Source organism: Antedon bifida, chromosome 2 (assembly GCF_963402885.1).
Source record: "Antedon bifida chromosome 2, ecAntBifi1.1, whole genome shotgun sequence".
Lineage (NCBI taxonomy): Eukaryota > Metazoa > Echinodermata > Crinoidea > Comatulida > Antedonidae > Antedon > Antedon bifida.
This window is the reverse complement of record NC_136227.1, coordinates 36559551-36578932: the sequence shown is the minus strand read 5'-3', so window position 1 is coordinate 36578932 and position 19382 is coordinate 36559551. Positions and strand designations below refer to the sequence as shown.

The 19382-nt window shown below is 29.7% G+C and overlaps 1 long non-coding RNA gene across 1 annotated transcript; it reads left to right on the top strand.

Annotated features, from left to right (window-relative positions):
* The first annotated feature begins 4209 nt into the window (after nucleotides 1-4209).
* LOC144834947 (uncharacterized) lies at nucleotides 4210-19096 on the top strand. The gene is made up of 2 exons (XR_013611022.1): nucleotides 4210-4407; nucleotides 16679-19096. It is a non-coding gene; the product is annotated as an uncharacterized LOC144834947 (long non-coding RNA).
* Nucleotides 19097-19382: the final 286 nt, after the last annotated feature.

Below are 19382 nucleotides of genomic sequence, written 5' to 3'. Positions count from 1 at the left end.
TAATATCATCACTGTAAAAGAAGTGTCATGGGGACTGATATTACGCACCAGCTTTCAAACAACGTCATTTCCATTGTCAATAAGGGAAATCATTTTACATTAAGCAGTAATATAATAATGATTCAAGAAATTTTATTGGTCCACTTAAAATGGAAATTCATTTTGCTTGGCATAATTAAGACAATAAAACTACACTAAAAATACATCAAATTGCACAAACGCTATAGGTCATTGTTAAAATACTGTTAAAACGATTAAAAATTATTAAAATTCAAAACAAAAATTACAGTATGGAGTTATTGTCGAAAATTTGAATTATACATAAATGAATGCTATTTACAACAAAGGATGTCCTAGTTCTACAAAGATTGGGTTTTGGTGGTCATAGTCTAATGACAGATCTATTGAAATTGTAATGTAACGAATGGGTATGGGTCTTTCATAATATCAAGATACACTTCTAAATCGTAAATAAGTGAACATGGCGTTAGATCTGCTTTAATAAGACGTTATGCAATTGTACGTGGTCTCTCTATATTCTTCTTACCATAAAAACATTCAATGCTAAAAGATAATACTTTGATAAAATAGGATTGAAATAGTGTTATTAACTCTAATTTTGCTTGAGCTTTCTGAGAAAGTCTTTGATATGCTTTCTTTGAAATTCCCCACTCTAATTTGTTATCTTTTATAGTTTAAGTACCCAAATATTTATATTGGGTACTGACTCTTTCAACCTTAGTAAATTATGTTCTACTGCATTATTACTGGAGTCTATCATCATCTCTTTGGTTTTGATAATATTAAGAATTAAGTTAATGTCTTCACTGTCACCACTTTACAAATCTCTCAACTTCATTAAAATATCATTTACATCTTGCTTTCCGTCACAAGAAAGCCACTAATTACAGTATGGTCAGAAAATGTAACAATATTGCAAATTCTACTTAAAAATATATAAACTACTAGAATAAAATGAAAATAAAATTGGAGAAATAATTCTTTATCCACGATAAGATACCATTGCAGAAGCAGAGTGTTATATAATACCTGTAGGTCTAACTGTAAAAATAACACTATAACATATTACATAACACTATTACACATTTACACCTTTAATTACCACCGTCACATTACATTTGCATAATATAGAGATACAATAATTAGCAATCAGTCGATAATTCTACCTATATTGTATGTTAATCAAATATTTCTCACAATAATTATTAATCAACTATTTTAATTACCGTTAATTGAATTAAGTCATAATGTTGTATGTGGATGGCAAACTCATAGTTACAAATTTAAAGCATCAATTAGATTGGATTGGGAACTGTGAACTTGGACAACGACACAAAAAGTGACCTACCCACGTCTAGTATCAATTAATTCCATTAAACCAATGAAAATATCAAAATGATGTTCAAAATATTATCATTAGAATTCTTTATTTTCATCCTGGTGATCACTCTTCGACTAATTTATCATATTAAGCTATAATTATTACCAAATACTATTCTGCTTCCGTGTCTTCTTTATTTTTCAAAACGCATTAGAAGGCCAGAACATTTCAAGAATTTAGGAGAATTATTTCCTGTCCTTATACATCCTAAATCCAAAACATGTCATGATGCCAAATGTATATACAGTATTTAAATTCAACATAAGAACAGGATGATTTATTTCTGTTCATACAACCTATCTCCAGAATATACCAATGTCTAAAAATAAATATTGTGATATATTTTTCTGTTTTGTCGCAAAAATCTCATTAATAGGAAATATAATTAGGATTGCATTTGTTTTAATAATAATAATAGTAAGTTATTTGAAAGGATGTTCTCTTTCAAATCACACTATACTAAGTGTTTTAAACTGAAGAATTATCGTTACATCTGTGTGTATACGGAAGATATTCATCAGTTACTTAATGGATCGCCCTGTTAAGAATATTAATGATACCACTCTGAAGGCACGTCTTTGAAAAATATCGTAAATTCAACGTCAACAACAAATATTAAGACAAAAATATTTACTTGAATATTAATTGAATGACGTTTATTGATTAGATTCGTGCATCTAAATCAAGTGCGTCAAGCTGACTTAACGTTTTATAGTTTATTCGATCTGAAATGAAAACATGCAATTTAACATACATAGAACAGAAATACATAGAACAGAAATACATATAATACTATATATAGATTATGAATTGGGAACATATACAATGTAAGCATAAACACATATCAATATTTTAGAAGAAGAATTAGGCCTAGGGCAAAACAATGTGTTAAAACACTTATTAATTAATTATTGTTTAACAATTATTAATCGAATTTGATAAAAACATGATGCAATTAGAATCAATAAATGGCCTAAATGTAAAACCCTATATTTTTTGTAATCACCGACACGATATGAGACAAAATCAGGAAGAGTTTAACAAACATACGTTCAGCAACAAGCCGAGTGAAGACTTGATGGGCTAAATCATACTAGGTCATTTATTACAGTAAATTAGCCGCGGCACTTGAAAGCATATTATTAAATTTAATGATTTATTCCATGTCGGTTGATAGCAAATTATACTAGATAAACGATGATAAAGCTCATCTATCTACAATGTTTACAGCACACTTATTTAGAGATTGTTTCGATGTAAATTATGTAAATTAAGCAGTTCAACACGATTATATCACATCGGATACAGGAGTGTTTAGAAGACAAACTTTTTATAAGAAAACTCAGCCTAATCTGCGAATGGCTTTGAGATATATAATACTAATGGTTCAGCGTAAAATGGTTACTAACGATTTACGCAATACATTCGTTCACAAATCGCTACTGTCTCAAAAGTGCAATTCCAAATAAATTATTATTGTTATGTGTTTCATAATAAAATATCGTGGTTTAGCCAATTATGATAATTCGAGGTTATAAAAATTCTAATGAATAAAACATGAAATGATTATCACAACTTTAGCAACACGTCTAACCCGCCGTGTTAAAAATCATTTTTAAAACAATTCATTCATTACTTGACTTACTGCTGGGTTTCCGTGTAATTTAAAGTAAGTAAGTGAGTAAAATAATGATAGCATTAAAGATATAAAACAATCGTTATTAATGTAGGCAGATTTATTGATCAGTATTATTTGGGTACTCTGTTTTGTTGATGGTTTTACTGCAATAAATACAGTTTAGTGGATCATCACTGAACGTTATCTGAATTGGTAATCTATTCATTTAATGCTCTCATTCATTTTATTATGTTACTATCTCTTAATATAATGCACAATATCAAAGAGTTAGATTCAGACCTAAACTGTATTTCATGTACTTTTTTGTCGTCCTGAACTACGGTGTGACATTCGCATCTTGATCACGTTGCATGTTCATCTTCTTTCGCCAAACTATTTCTAGAACGGCGATTTCCGAAAAAAAATATGTCGACGATGTCACACAGTTTCAGAATATACGTAAAGAAGAAGGTTAATTTTAATTACACTCATTTATTTAACCGATTTTTTAACAGTCTTTTGAAACAGATGTTAGTAAAATGTGCTTAACGTAGACTAGAGTACATTTTCATAGATCAGAGTACCATCAATAAATAAGTATTAACTTCATTGCGCATCAGTGGATTGAAATATGTTCATAGAATCAAACAATTTTAATATACAAAATATTTGAGGGGAAAGGTTAATAATCGCACTACAGGATTACAATTTAGCCAGATATGATTACAAACATTATATTTATAAAAAGCAAGGGTGATACAAATGAGTTTTATATATACAGGGTTTCTAAGAAATATAGACAATACAATAGACTATAATATACACCCCCAAGACACGGGTACACTTCGTTATTATAAGCTCTTTACTATTTTAGCAACACAATACAAAATATCTAAATAGAAACCGGCCATCAGTAAAATTCTATCTAGTAAATGTACGTTAATTCGATATATACCACACAGAGCATTTATTATGCGTTTAGCGTTTATTTTAAACTGATAGATTATATCTAGTCCAATTCACCTGATATAGAGATGTATAACCATCCAATCACGTTATCCAATTGCAAGAAACCTTACCTACTTTTTCATACACAATAGTTAAAATAACGTTATGGTTGGATCCAGCCAATCAAAAGTCGTATTGGAGTCTGAGATTTGTGTGAAGAAGATTGGACACGCAATAAAGGGTTCCAAGTCAGCTGTTATATAAACTAAACTACACGCATTGTGAAGCAGTCAACTCGACAGAAACAATCGTCTGTGGTCTTTTCTTTGCGTTCTTGCCAAGTACACCTTCTAAAAACATGAAAACTTTATTTCTTTCTGTAGTGTTAGCATGCAGTTTGTTGGTGGTATACACTTATCCAGTAGATGACGAGGAAAGGGTGAGTATACATTAATTATTGTATCAGTATTTCTTGTTTTAATCTATTCATGGGAAAAATGTGGAGGTGGAGTATTTTTATAAACCAGAAAATGTATCAGTTATATCTAAAATTCTCATATAGGCCTAATGTAATATAATAATATTGGGATTGCCACAAAAATACAACGCACAAAAGAAGATGAATACCGGTGATTCAATTGGTAGGCCTATCTTTGCGAGAAAACGGGAATTTAATTTAACCAATACAATCATATACAAATCAGTTATATTATATTGTGAATTTTTATTGAAATCGTTATTTTGAAAAGTATTATCAATGACAACTACATTCAAATTATATACAGAAGTAGGCTACGTGATTATTATTATAATTTATGGTGGTAGGATCAAACATTTCGTATCATTGCTTTTCATTAGTACCAAACGTCCCTTTGAACAATTAGGAAAAACTAGCTTAAAGTTAGAGTTGAAATGGTATATTATTTTAGGCGTAATAAAAAAATGTGTCTCGCAGATCTCATCCTACAACATGTGTTAAATGTTGTTTTAGTCTGCTGGTTATATCTGTGTCATTGGATTTCCTTTGGTATTTATTTCTGTAAAAATAAAAAACTTATACTGCCACAATAGCCTAATACAATAAACGATACACTATTAGTCTATTGTCTATTTTATTACATTATCTCAAATTCATTATGGTTTTCCTAGTAGGCTTATTGCTAAACATGGACTGATGGGTTCACAGGCTTACTGAACATTACAATGCAATTATAAAAATTCGACAATAAAGTAGTATTTGATGACTATCAGTAGGCCTGTAGTATTATTTCATAGTATTTAATAATATTGGAAATACAAGTTGACATAAATTAGTACCGCGAATATTCATGAGCTGTACAGGTATTTTATGTACTGAATAATTGAATTTTATCTAAGTAGTTAGAAGATGTTACTAATTAGAATTCAAACTGACGGGCGTGTATTCTTATTTAGAACAGTGCACTTTAACGAGAATAACATGAAAAAACTGAATGTATCACAGTATATACCTTCGGTTATATGTTCGTAAACCTTTTGAAACATGTCTAACGCCGCGTTTGCCTTTCTGAATGGGGGAGTATATCAGCATATTGATCGTTAGGTACAGTAATCAATTGACACTGAATGTAGCAAAAAACAACAACAAGTATGATACCTTAACAATTAAAATAATCATAATTCTTTGTCTCGATAACATAATTGCATATAAATTGAAAAAATAAACCTAATATAACGGGGAAAATATGAATCTGGAAGGCATAAAAACTGAGCCACAATTACAGTTTAGACACAAAAGATGTCTGAACTATCAACATTTGAATTATAGATATTTCATGATATATTTATGTAATAATAATTAGGATATTATACAGATCACTGTGCAAAACTATTATCCTTTGAATTCAATAATCCATAGTATATCTAGATAATAATAATTATATTGGTACGACTGTGTAGAACTATTAACATTTGAATTCGATAGTTCATGATAATAGATAATAATTTAATTAGAATATTGTATTTTAATGTTATGAACGTGACACACTTTAAACTAGTAATTCAAAATAATCTCCATTTTAATCGCAATTAAAATATTCGATATAAGTGTAAATCCACTCTATATATCGATTAAGCTTCTAACGGGATTTAAAATTACTTTACTGGACAAAATGGATTAAATAACATAATGCACTTGTTTAGATAGTTTTTTCCATAACATGAAAAGCTATCAGGTAAAACGGCTTTCAACGGTGCCATTAAATCGCCCTATATCAATATGATTAGGTCACGTGATTCTATTTTAGACGATAATGATGATACTTTGATGCTGCAATCATCACCAGCGGCGAATAATTTACGTACGCATGCGCATTACATAATTGAGAAGGCGGAATAAGTTTGACAGTGGTAGGATTGCCAGAAGCAAACTAACGATAATTACTATTGCTGCAATAACCATTCAAATGATTTACAGTAAATCTGATAAACGTCATCCTCTTTCAAATTTGTAAAAACACAAGTTGCAGCAGCCCTACCAGTATATAATATATATATTTACTATCTCTCGTTTGATTTCTGGTGATTTGATGGTTAAATATCTAAAATGTTTACTTTCACAAGGTAGGCATATCTTACATATTTCTTCAATGTAAATCCAGTAATACATCTACAAAAGTGAGTCTGTACTAAAGTCGTGACTTAAAATAAACATTATTCTATTCTATCCAGACTTTAATTGTTGTATGAACCCGTGGGCTGTCATCAGATTTTTACAAACACTTTTAAAAGTTTGCAACAACACCTATCAATTGGAATTTCACTAAAAACAGTTTGATTTTTAACACAAATCCTTACAACGAACTTGTAAGGCGTAAATATAATAGGTTACGTTGTACTTTAACTATTGCAGGTCTAATGAAGCAATGTAAAGTCGTGTACTTAATCCTCTTGTAATAATAAACACATTGAGATCGACCTATACTGATGACGTATTTGCAAAATATTTTGACTTACTCAAACATAAAGTGCTTCAGCCAAAATGTTAAACAGAAGCACAAATAAATATTGTGTAAATATTCAAAGGTCATACAAGTCTAACCTAAAAAAAAGAAGCAAGCGAACAATAAACATTCTATTTTCTTTTAAAATTGTCATTTTATACAATATGCTACAAAGACTATAAATTAAAATAGTATACATTCCTTCAAAATGGTAAATTGATATGGTCAAATTGGAACCATGAAATGTCCCACCGTCGGCCTATAAAATAAAATTGACAATTTGGTCTACTCGGGACCACGAATTAAACCTACTAAGAAAAAGCTCAACTTTCTTCAAAATTGGTAATTCTGACAGTTACGACACGGACAAGTTAAATGATATTAACAAGATAGGCCTGATCATTTAAAATGGGCAATTTGTTAATGTACCTAACCTGTCCAATGTATTTAATGCTCAAACTGTTGGTAAAGTTCTATGGCAATGTACCTAACATGTCCAATGTATTTAATGTTCAAACTGTTGGTAAAGTTCTATGGCAATGTACCTAACATGTCCAATGTATTCAATTCTCAAACTGTTGGTAAAGTTCTATGGCAATGTACCGAACATGTCCAATGTATTCAATGTTCAAACTGTTGGTAAAGTTCTATGGCAATGTACCTAACATGTCCAATGTATTTAATGTTCAAACTGTTGGTAAAGTTCTATGGCAATGTACCTAACATGTTCCATGTATTCAATTCTCAAACTGTTGGTAAAGTTCTATGGCAATGTACCTAACATGTCCAATGTATTCAATTCTCAAACTGTTGGTAAAGTTCTATGGCAATGTACCGAACATGTCCAATGTATTCAATGTTCAAACTGTTGGTAAAGTTCTATGGCAATGTACCTAACATGTCCCATGTATTCAATGTTCAAATTGTTGGTAAAGTTCTATGGCAATGTACCTAACATGTCCAATGTATTCAATTCTCAAACTGTTGGTAAAGTTCTATGGCAATGTACCTAACATGTCCAATGTATTTAATGTTCAAACTGTTGGTAAAGTTCTATGGCAATGTACCGAACATGTCCAATGTATTCAATGTTCAAACTGTTGGTAAAGTTCTATGGCAATGTACCGAACATGTCCAATGTATTCAATGCTCAAACTGTTGGTAAAGTTCTATGGCAATGTACCTAACATGTCCAATGTATTCAATGTTCAAACTGTTGGTAAAGTTCTATGGCAATGTACCTAACATGTTCCATGTATTCAATTCTCAAACTGTTGGTAAAGTTATATGGCAATGTACCTAACCTGTCCAATGCATTCAATGTTCAAATTGTTGGTAAAGTTCAATGGCAATGTACCTAACCTGTCCAATGTATTCAATGTTCATACTGTTGGTAAAGTTCTATGGCAATGCACCTAACATGTCCCATGTATTCAATGTTCAAACTGTTGGTAAAGTTCTATGGCAATGTACCTAACATGTCCCATGTATTCAATGTTCAAACTGTTGGTAAAGTTTCAATGGCAATGTACCTAACATGTCCCATGTATTCAATGTTCAAACTGTTGGTAAAGTTCTACTTCAATGTTTATACACTATGCTCTTTGTAGCATGACTGTTTAAATTCTACAGGGATTGTATTCGGTTTCTTATTTATATATGAATGATAGGTTAACCAAAACAATAATTATTACACAATGAGATATTTCGCAACTGAGGGATATTTGATTCCAGACTATAAATTGATTATTAATGACTTTTAAAAATAATACCAAATGTACGGTAAGGTTATATATACCAACATACTGCAGCTGTACTCCTACTCACAAAATAATTAAAAAATGAAAAAGTGATAGCAGTTATTTACAGTATGTCGGACTTGTGGCTTTTAAGTCAAAGAGCTTCATACTGTCTCCCAGACTTTAAGTGAAATAAATAAATCAAATGTAAGTAATTTCTCATGGTAGTTATATATAAATTTAATTTAGATATTTTTTCTTTTAAGCTGCCGGTGTAATTTTCTTAATTATCATTACGTCTTTCAAAAAAGATGAAATATTATACATATATTTGATGGGAGCATTGGATAGAATTACAGAATAGTTAGTTTCAGATTAATAATTCATATAAGTATGAATAATTATTCCAATTAGTGTGTATAATACTCATGTGGTAGACTAGAGACTAGATTCCACTCATCAAAATTGAAACAAAAAACCAGAAATTATTCATGGCGGCCTACTGGCCTATATAATTACATTTAAGCACAGCCTAACACCCGTATTAATGACAAAATAATTCATGTAGCCTACTGGCCTATATAATTACATTTAAGCTACGGCCTAACACCCGTATTATTGACAAAATTATATTTCAAATGAAACTGGATATCCAATTTTTCAAATCTAATAAGGGCAACCAGAAGATTAGAAGATAAATATAATTGCATATTATTGAGTTTGGCGAATACTAGCACTCTGTAGCTAACATGATACAAAAATAACTTTAAAAATTACCTCGACAATTAATAATGTCATTATGCTGCTTTTATTTTAGAAGAGTGATTTGGAATTGACGAGTTTTGTGCATGTCAAATCAAACGAACAATCCGTCTTTATTTTATTCTTTATAATGAGTTGTCAATGAAATGGAACAATTTGAAACATCCCAAAGTGATCTGTTCGATAGGCTCCAATTTTCTCGTTATTTTAATCATTTTTAATGTTCATTGTGTTATTTTGAATTGTTAATTTATTACTAGGCGTGTTTTAATTATATATCACTGGTAACAGTATAACTTAAATACATTGTAAACATAATATTTGCTATATAGTGGTTATAGCCTACATTATTGACCAACTTTATAAATGTATTTGACTAATTAAACTTTAATTTAGATGACAACAAGGAACACAAACGAACTATGTGACTTTTCTGTAAACAAGGTATATATGCTACATTTATCGTCGATGTCGAATTATATCTTCTACTTCAGTGTTGGTTTCAAATATATAAAAACATCAATTTGCCGTAAAATCACTTTTAACGTATAATTGTGTTCAATTTATATTATTGTATAATGTTTTGTAATTCTACAGAAACTGTTTAAACAATAATAATCGCATCGCCTTATTAATGAATAACTGAGAATAAATGGGAATTCTGTACGAACGACGATTTACGAGAATATAAGTGTTCTTGTCGGATACCTTGGGTCTTCATTAGATCGCATAATGACATATTGAACCAATACACCTACTGTATTAGAATCAATTAAACAATGATTTACTTTGCACCTACATGTTTAGGAGCTTATGATTCCTAGATTACCCAATGAAGCAAGGTGATACAAGAACATTTAGTGAGTATTAAGAACATAGGCCATTAAAATACTTTAAGAGTCACAAGTGGATGTAATCCACAACTTATTAATAGTAACCGTTTGATACAAATAGTCACTTAACTAATCCAGCGACTTGTTAGTAATATTTGATACACATAGTCACTTAAATAATCCGCGACTTGTTATATGTAATGTTTGATTAGAATACATATTCACAGATTTGTTAAAGTGTTTTATTTCGATTTAAATGTAATATAGCAAAACTATTTAGATTAATATAATGTATTTTCAAGGACGCGTTTAGATATTAATTGATTTGCCCTACTTTTTGGGTGGGTGTGACTAAATCTTGTATTTACTAATTGTAACATTGAATGTTCTAACTAACCACAATTTCTGAGTAAACCTGGTTCTATAAATACAATCTTACCTATAAGTCCTATCTTTATACTCATGGGCCATTCCTTTTAGCCAAAGCATGCAGAAAAAATATTTATTTTTTCATCCATGGTCAAAGCAACATCGTTTACATTTTATTTGATTCCAGAAACAACAATTTAGGTTAGTCAGTTCCAAGATATACTCTTACTCCTACTCTCAACTTAGGAGTTGAAACTGCAAAATTGCCTATTCAAAGTCTAATTTTTAAAATCCTAATTGTTCATATTTTTAGAGGACACATTTTTGATTGATATACCTTGATCACTTTTCGGAGATTCTTCTATTGATTTTAAGTCGTTTAAAAATAATCATAACCATATACAAATTGATATTAATAATAATAATTCTAACTGTCGTTTAAAAACTGCTCAGAAGTAGTTAATATTTCATAATCCCAGTACGCGTACACATTTCACATACGAAATTCAATGATATTAATCTGACATTGGATATCAATAATATGTCTTGTAACGCACGGCCTCTCAATGTCAATTACACAACTTGTATCGTATTCCAAAGATCTTAATCTTTGCAATTAAATATAAATAATGTCTAAGAGGTAAATGCTATAGGACACAATTTTGTTTTATGAATAAATTTAAAAATTAGCTGTGATACTTTCATTTATCTCTGACAATATTATATTATTTCATAGGTATAACTTGATAAGTCTCTAGTTTGATTCAACAACGCATGTATTTTAAATAAATAGTTAAATAATAATTGTAAAACATACCGTACTTTAAAAAAATCTTTCTTTCCATATACATCTGATACGTGTCAATTTATAATTGTTTCATTATGGTTAGTCCTAAGATTAGTGACATCAATTTCTTTTTATAAGATATAGAGGAGTATTCAGAATTGGGTAGTGGTGAAATGTTATGAGGAGATACATTGTCTTAACACAAAATGTTAGGATTACTTTTCCTCATTGTAGGAGAGATTATGACGACATCATAGTATGGTTTGTGTATGGAGAGGTGAATCTTGGGAGGTTTGGATAAAGTTTAGAAAATCATAACACATCACAATAAAGTTTTTCCTTGATGATACCGCATATAATTATTAGTATGGGTAAACAGTAACGGTCACGTGATTTGTATACCAGTGACCGATGTGCTAATTTTGCTTGGGTGGAACTTATCTACATCATTATTAGTGGTTTGCCTCTACATGACGTATATCAATACCATTAACTTGTTAGTTACAATGTTAATTACGGGATGTATGGTTTGGATTTACTTTGATATTATAAACTCCATAATGTCAATTTCAGCCTTTAAATTTCTACATGATCATATTGAGACATAAATAAAGAATAAATATGATTTTGATTTAAATTAAACATTTTCCTTATCATTATACGTAGATCAGACTACACAGTGCATTTACATAGTATATGTACAGTAACATAGAGACAATCCGAATACAGATAATAATTTCCATCTATAGTAATGATTCGACTGGGAATTAAATTCTACTTTTATTATTAATTATAAATATTTATGTCAAAAGTGGTAATCATATTCCGCAATAAAAGTTCTATTATTTTTGCAATTTGGAGTAATGCAGAGATAAATTTTGACACATAAAAGCAAGTGGCTATAAAGGAATAGTAATAAAGTTTAACTTAAATTCACGACTTGTGGTCATAAAATGATAGAAGATGCATTTTCTACAAATATACCAAAACCCAACATTTTATCAGTCTACTGACACCGAATGGAAAAGAATACGAACACACACAAACCACACACGTGTGACGTATTGAATATATATTAGTAATTATTCAACGGAATAACAAAATTACACTCTTTTCTGATAATTCGTTCAAATTTGATTTTTTAAGGCTGACACGTCGAAGTATACTTAGTGTTACCATCTATCTATACTTATCCAGATATCTTAAGATTTCTCAAGATTATCATGTTATCCTATGAAATTAAAAACCTGATAAAAAGTGACGTGATGTATTTGTTACAGTTATACTGATCTTCGGCAGTGTGTAAATTCTTCTTTCTCTATGTAGGCTAAGTTTAAATTCTTCTTTCTCTATGTAGGCTAAGTTTAAATTCTTCTTTCTCTATGTAGGCTAAGTTTAAATTCTTCTTTCTCTATGTAGGCTAAGTTTAAAATGAATAATAATTATCTTCTAGGGTATACTACCTCATTTTTATACGCATCAGCTTAAAAATTGCGTTCAGTCAATTGCAGATCCTTTAATTCGTATTGGTATTCTGAAAAAGTTCTTTCAAATTGTCTGGCTAAACTTTTTTGTAACGGTTGTCTTTTTTAAAAGTGTTTAACTGCTTAATCAATCCCAGTATAATTTGATAAACTGGTAAACAGTGGGGATTATGACCTGCTCAAATTGCACACTTTAGAACTTTCTAACGATAAATAGGGTTCATAAATACTAATCATCATCATTTAGTGTTTTGACCATTCTCTTGTGTTTTTACAATGTTCTAATAATATTCTCAAACACGCGCACTATTAGTCTCCTCAATATGTTAGTGTTTCATAGTTGCGTTTGTTAATTACCAATAATATCCTGAACAATTCATTCAATAATCATCCTCTCTCACAAGTAGTAACATTTAGGTATTTTTAGATTCAGTATTTGTAATTTACAACATCATGATATTGAAGAATATGGCACAAAACCGACTACTTACTTATAGCATTGTTTTTCAAGTCGCATCAACATTTTTACAGATTTTCAAATATTTTTAGTGATTGTCACAGCATACAGCAATATTTTGCAAATAATCTTGATACACAATTAATACAATATAAATTAAGTGTTTGATGCAAAAAAGATATCTCTTTACTTTATACAGTATCTATAAATGTATTCTCCACTAATACTAAATCACTGTTCATCATCAACTGAATTTAATCCGTGTAAATAAATTGAAATTTATTGATTGACTGGAATTACAAATATAATTGAAGTTACTTTTTGTCAACGTATATTAATACTCTTAGTATCATTTATAATGAATTAACGTAGACGACAAAAACAATAGATTGTGTCGAGTTCGAAAACAAGTTCACAAATTCTTGACTACGTACTAAATACTATCTATATTATGCAAGAGTACGACTACGTACTAGATACTATCTACATTATGCCAGAGTACGACTACGTACTAGATACTATCTACATTATGCAAGAGTACGACTACGTACTAGATACTATCTACATTATGCAAGAGTACGACTACGTACTAGATACTATCTACATTATGCAAGAGTACGACTACGTACTAGATACTATCTACATTATGCAAGAGTACGACTACGTACTAGATACTATCTACATTATGCAAGAGTACGACTACGTACTAGATACTATCTACATTATGCAAGAGTACGACTACTTACTAGATACTATCTACATTATGCAAGAGTACGACGATTTTCAATATGATGCGACCTGTTGAAATAAATCAATTTGAATTCTGCTACAAATGGTAACCTTTCTATCATTGATTTGCAATTAATCTCGTCACGATTAACTTCCTTCTTTATTTTTTGAATTATGTGAACTTCTTATAATTGTCAATACATGTATCGAAAGATACATGTCGCTTGGGTTCTAAATCACCGGTAATAAATTGTGCATAACCAAAGTCGATTAATAGGGACTCCATAATTTCCAAAGAAATGTAACGCATACAAAACTAAAAATCTAATGTACTTAAATCTAAACTTCATGGCTCCGATTTATTATTATATCTAGCAAGTGTTTTTTTGTATTGTAATTACTCGTAGACTGAGACAAATTAAACGAAGATTACTGTATATACTTTCACTGAATCTGTACATTTCATTAATAATCTCTTGTCGGAAATAATCGTTTTTTTTCTGTTATATTAGGAAAATGTCAATAAACCGTCTACATAATTATTAAACTTATTAATCTTCACAGAATCATTCTGTTTCCTTTAATACATTATCATCATAAAACCAAAATAGGTGAACAATCTTACATATACCACAAGAAAATAGAAGTGAAAATGAAGTGATTTAACTAAAACAAGAGAAAACTTAATATAAACTATATACAAAATATGAATGTCTATCTCTGCTATAATAGAAGTTAAATCATGACGTCATCAGTTAGTCGAAGATGCCGTGCCAGTTCTTTCAAAGTCATTGTGTTGACTGTATTAGATTGTTTCCTTATAATTACATTTACGACTTTTTTTATAATAGCACTTTGGCGTCAAGCTAGTTTCAGTTTTATTATAGAATTCGTTTTGGTATTATATTCCTCTCCAGAGTTTAAATTCTTTTTTTAAATCTGGGTTTATGTTTCGCGTGCAGAGAAATACAAGGTTGTAATGTTTTTATAATAAATGATAGACTATATAGACTTGTTTTGTGGGTCATTTTTTTACTGCCTTTAATCAATTTTAATATTTCTATCAAGGACATAGTTTATTCAAAATAATAATACACCTTATAAACATGTTTTGTTTATGGTGTAGTTAGGCCTAATAATAATATTAATAATAATCTTAAGACGTTTATGATTTCATTTAATAAGACGTTTATCAATAATTGCCTATCATTGTGTAGTTTTAATAACAATTTACGTTTGTTAGTAGAAACTAGGGAAGAGTGAAATTACAATTAATGAAACCGAATGAACATTGTTAAGTATCACAATTATTAATAATAATAATATTAAACTTGCAATAAGGTACGTCTGAGTTAATTTGTGGTAAATAACCATGGTGATTTTTTAATTGAAATGTTAGAAAACCTTAGTATGACTCACTACGTCTGTCTTTATTAAAAATTAATGTTGTAATAGGAAGCAATATTCCTTCAGACCAATATTATAACATTAGTATTTTAGCATTTATTTCTTAAAGGCTCGTTGTGATGTACAGATGACCTTTAATTACAAATATTCACAAAAGAAAATATAACGGTAATATACTGGCAATATATATAAGATCAAAATGTGCACCGACTTTTTGAACACGTAATTAAAATACATTGCATGACAAATGTAGGCATTTTTCTTAGAAACAGTAAATCAAATATTTAATCTACGTGACCCTCGAGCTCCATTCATGATGTTCTTTTTATCTCATTCTGAATTTCTTCAGCATGATATGTCACAAATAAAAAAGACATAAGGAGTAGTTTCTTTTCTAATAACTTCAATATTACTCTTATTGATTTTTAAAAATAATTAACGTATATTGATTTGCATCAATAACATAAAAAAGAATGTCTATTTATCTACACCACTAGTTTAACACATAAACTATAATTATTATAGAGGAGCTGTTACGTGCATGGATGCTTTTTAATAACCCACTAGAAGTATTTAATTATCTTCGGTTACCAGTATTATTGTAGATTCTAAGACTAATCAACTGAGAATGTTTTCTTAACCTACGTTACCACACTCCAACTAAGATGCTGTACAATGATTATAATTATCTTCCAACTAAATTAGAAAAGAAAACAATTGAAAAACACCAAATGTAATAAATGATGGACATAGGTTTACGGTCCTCTTGAATATTTAATGTTAAGGAATAAAAGTGAAATCACAATAGCATCTCGTAGAAAATACATAAAATATAGATGACTTAAGCAAAGACAAAATGCAAGTTATAAATATATTTTAGTATTCCAAACATGTTTATTTTAATAAATAATTATTATCAATAATAAATACATACCATGGCAACAGCAAATAATTGTTATTCCATTTTGACATCTTATATTATTCAAGTGAATGCTAAGTTATCGTAGGACGTTCCAAAGAACAAGCGATGCGGATTTTTTTTACAAAAAACGACTTTCTATATTAAGTAGACTAATTATAATTTGTTTGTACAATTGCCAATATAATAAAATAATATTCGTTTTCAATTTACTTACGGCATCCAAATCATTCTGTCTTGCAGGACTATCAGATGCTGAGGCGAATTTTGAAAGAAGTGGGTGAACTACATGAAAAGGCTGCTAAGAGAGGAAAACCTTGTTTCGCAGACAATCCTATGACGTTGTATGAATGTTACGGTTTCCATAAACGCGATGCTTCATCGGACCTTCTTAACGAATTAGGTCAAGACGGCAACTAGTAGTACAAATGCATTACAGAATTCATTCATTTTAGCAGCACTATTTCCTCTTGTTTCAACAGTACAAACTGTAGTAAATTATTCTTAAAATAGACTTATTTTTCCTAACGTATGATGTGACACGAATTAATATTCAGAACATTTAAATTGCACGTGGATGGCTCACCTGGGTATGTGATGTCATCAAACAAGAGCCAATAACAAGACGTTATTTTATTTAAAAACGTCATTTAAATGACGGAACATTTTAAAACACTAAAAAAGAAAGTATCTTATTTTGGTTTTTTTTTATCTGAGAAATTCAATAAATTAATAACTAGATGTGTGACATGTATGTAATCTATGGATAGTCGGGATTGTAATTAAGTGTTATTTGGGTGACACATTGTTTAAAATTTCTATCGTGTTGGAAATGACAAAACAAAGCGTACATTATAATCTAAGTAGATACTGGCAGACAGTCATAACATGATTAAATTATTAGATTATTAAAGTATAAACCTTAGAGAAGATTGATAAGTAAAGCTATAAATATTTAAAATTTATATAATCCCATGCATAATTAATTTGGCGTCTGGCTTTAATCACATTTTGTATTTATTAAGGTGTAATGTTATTGTAAAAGTTACATTATTTGGTTCCAATTGGCCCAGACTTGTAACGTTATGTGAATTTGAATTATAATGAATTATTAATTATTATTGTTATTATCATTACAGTATAATTAACGACATTGAGACTTTCCAAACACAACCAAATTGAAAGTTAAATGAATATATAAATGATTACCAGTATATCTGTATTATTTCGATATCGTGTTAAATCAGTGAAATTTTTACTTCTGACAATGTTATTATCATATGATATATTTAATATAAAAAATTAAATGGTGAAATTGTATTTTTATCCCAGAATAGTGTAAGATTTCCAAGCGTAATTTGCTTTTATAGGACAAAGCTAGATGAGCTTGACTTGAGTTATTATTAGTATTTTAATTAATCATCACACTTAATAATATTATAATATTTCAGTCTATTATCTATAATTATTTAGAATGTATTTTATCACATCAATTGAATTGTTGTCCCAGGTGATTAAATGGTTTTAAAATACAGTCACATAGACAATTTGCAATATGTACAATTTATTATAATTTGCATTGTTCATTTTTTTTTTTGGTCAAATAAAGGTCAAAGAAACCTTCAAAGTAAATACTTACATAATTGGTTTTCTTTTTTCTAACACTGTAATTGGAGCAATATATTGAGAGTAAGATTTATGGTAATGATGACAACAGAGTTGATGGTGAAATGCTCGCCAATTAGAACACGGATAAAATTGGGTTTTTTATGATATTTATGTATTTTTAGTAAGTAATATTAAAAAAAGTCGTCTGTCGCCATTCACCCTCATATTTCAATTGCTGAATAGTATGCTGTATAAGTTGAATATAATAATTAAATAGCATACTATTAAAGTATGCTGTGTAGAGTCTCTGTGATTGTATTACAATACGTATTATTTAAAAAAAATAATAATAAAATACAATGGATCAATGCGGTGCACGATCTTTCGTGTATTTTGATTCTATTTTGTACATATTATTAAGCGAGCATGTTGATGACCACTATAAGGAAAGGCAGGCCGGCTACGCATACAATATTACGAAATCGTTCACAATCCATCCACTGCCTGGTGCTTCTGCTTTCTATTCTATATGTTAGGAGGTCTACATGAAATCGAGCTTGCTGTAATTACGCGTTAACTTAATTCTATATGATGCAACAACACTGTGATATACAAAATTAATACAGATACAGAGGTCGAGCTTCAGATATTCTACTGGTGGACGTTTCTCTTTATCGTATTCTTAAGGACAATTTCTTTCTAATGAAACTAATCTTGGGAGACCAACTTTATATCCCAGGCATCGGCTCTTTTTATATATTAGTGTATTGTTCGTAATTTTCTGACATTATAAAACGGATGTTCTTAAAATTGAGGGCGCTAAACATACATATGCATACGCATAGCTTTAACTCCACCTGGTCCGGCATGGGGTTTGAACCCACGATAATCGTCCGGGTTTGTTTTTTTTTTGCAAATATCGTTTTTCTTTGGAAAGAGAGATATTTAGAAGGTTAAGTTAATTTAAGAAATAATATAATAATGTAGACTTATATAATATATTATTATTAAACTTGCACTGATGAAGGGCTAGTGTTGCCCGAGTTCTGCTAACTTTTCTGGCTGTTACTTTATCGTTTTGATTTAGGCTTTTTCGCTTTTTGTTTGTATCTCCTTGAGATCCAGTCACTGATACCCACAGCATTGTCATTTTTTTGTATTTTGCCTTTGGATTTATATTATTAAAAAGATAAATATACGTATACTACTTGAGCTCGTACAAAAATCGAAAAGTATGTATGTATGACTATGCGAGGACTAACACAATACACACAATAACTATAGGATGAAATCATAAAGTTACTGCAAACATGATTTTAAACAACAAAATGTAAAAACA